We start from the raw sequence: 2,105 nt of genomic DNA, 5'->3' as shown, positions 1-2,105 counted from the left end.
TGCTGTATCACGATAAAAATTGTTTACAATGAGATAATCCCGGGTTTCTATTTAAGCGGACACGTTGCACGTTTAAATTAGTTTCAACGAACAGCACTCACTGACAACATCATATTAAAAATGGTTCTCTCCATGGACAGATGGGTGGGCAAAGTTGCCATTGTTACTGGTGCTAGTTCTGGAATCGGAGCCGCTATTGCAGATGCTCTCGTAGAACAAGGCTTAATCGTAAGACCACCTTTCATCTCGACTAATAAATTCCTTAAACCTCATTTTAGGTACTAGGTGTGGCTCGTCGCTCTGAACGTATAGAACAACGTGCCAAGCAACTCTCAGGCAAAAAAGGAAAACTCCATGCCATCAAAGCTGACTTAACCAAAGAGGAAGATATTCTGAAAATTTTTAAATGATCGAAAGAAAATTTGGGACCCGTTCATATTCTAGTCAACAATGCCGGAAAAACGGCTTCAACAAACTTAACAGAAGGCAAAACTGAAGACTGGAAATCAGTTTTTGATCTAAACGTGATAGCACTGAGCATTGCCACAGGAGAAGCAGTCAAAATCATGAAAGAGAACAAAATCAATGGACACATCATACACGTGAATAGCGTATTGGGACACCAAGTGTTGTATCCAGGACTAAGCATGTACCCTCCGTCGAAATTTGCTGTAACCGCTCTGACTGAAAGTTTGAGACAAGAATTAAATCAGCAGTCTTAAAATAAAAATTACTGTAAGTTTCGTGATTTATATGATTTGTTGTTGATTTCGTCGTTTGCAGAGTGTTAGTCCTGGATTGGTTGAAAGCGAATTGAGTACTTTAAATCCGAATCTTACTCCCGAGAGAAGAGCTGCTATGGAACAGATGCCTATATTGAAAAGTGAGGATATTGCTGATGGTATTGTGTACGCACTCTCGACGCCGGAGCATGTTCAAGTAGGTAAAAAATTTTGTTGTTGTGTGCCTATTTCAGCTTGTTTTAGATCCACGAACTTACTATTAAGCCTCTTGGTGAAAAGGTCTAAAAAAATGGTCAACGAAATACAGACTGCAAGAAATGTTGGAGCTTTATATTTAATTCTAAAGAACATGTTATGTAAACGGTTAAAAAATAAATTGTTTGTTGAAACCTAAAATCCAAAGCAATAATTAACAGCAGCTAACTCTGCTGCTACCTGCATCAAAGGAAGAGTTTTGATGATTAAAACGCTCATAGTCACAATTGTAGTGGTAAAGAATCGTAGTTTACTTTTTGTAAATTCCAGTAACAAAGAAGGCGACGAAGTCAAAAGAAATAAGGGGAGAATTTGGTAACTTAGTGGAGTTTTCGTTTTGTATTGATTTGTAAATTAATCAAACTCTTATATTGGAAAGTGAAACGCCTGAAGTAGTGCCCCTGGATATTCAAGAAGGTGCTCAACAAGCGAGTAAAAATTATTATCCCCAAAATCGAGACAGTACAAAATGGCCTACAACAAATTTTTAGACTAATGCAACATCAAAACGTTCCAGGCAAGTTCATAAAAGACAATATTATTGTATTAGCATATTTTGAAAAAAGTCCCATATCTGGAAATCTTCCATTCTTTGGGCTCATTTTACAGTGATAAAGTCATCTCTTCATATTAAACGAAACATAGGCACTGGAAAATGTTATAAGGTGTTTGCGTTTTTAAAACGTAAATCTGAAAGCTACAGGCCAAAAAAATCAAGCATTCTAACTAGGGACCAGATCGAAACATTTTTAAATACAGTCCCAGATGCACAGTTCTTAATGATGAAAGTGGCTACAATTATAGAACTGTTTGGGGCATCTCGTCGTGAAGAACTTTACAAATTTAGTGTAGACAATATTAAACGTCTGGAAAATAAGGTGTTAGTAGAACTTCCAGACACTAAAACAAAAATTAAACGCATCTTCACCATAATTGGAAAATACATATAGGTACATCTGTTAAAACTTTTATGACTTAAGCAGCTTAAGCCAAATCACCCTTATAACTCAATTTGGCTATTGTAAGCTTTGTGGACCCGAACCGCAAGATTATTACTGTCCATTGTCGGCATAATGTAGTTGTGAACTGAGTTAAGTAATACAATAA

General features: G+C 36.5%; 1 pseudogene; it reads left to right on the top strand.

The window, feature by feature from the left end:
* Positions 1-1,139, top strand: LOC135125575 (farnesol dehydrogenase-like; annotated as a pseudogene).
* The last annotated feature ends 966 nt before the right edge of the window (positions 1,140-2,105 follow it).

The sequence above is a fragment of the Zophobas morio genome, unplaced genomic scaffold, assembly GCF_036711695.1.
Source record: "Zophobas morio isolate AGI-343-1 ecotype UQ-CSIRO unplaced genomic scaffold, CSIRO_AGI_Zmor_V1 ptg000009l, whole genome shotgun sequence".
NCBI classification, from domain to species: domain Eukaryota; kingdom Metazoa; phylum Arthropoda; class Insecta; order Coleoptera; family Tenebrionidae; genus Zophobas; species Zophobas morio.
Note: the sequence above shows the minus strand (reverse complement) of the source record. Positions and strands in the feature narration are given on the sequence as shown.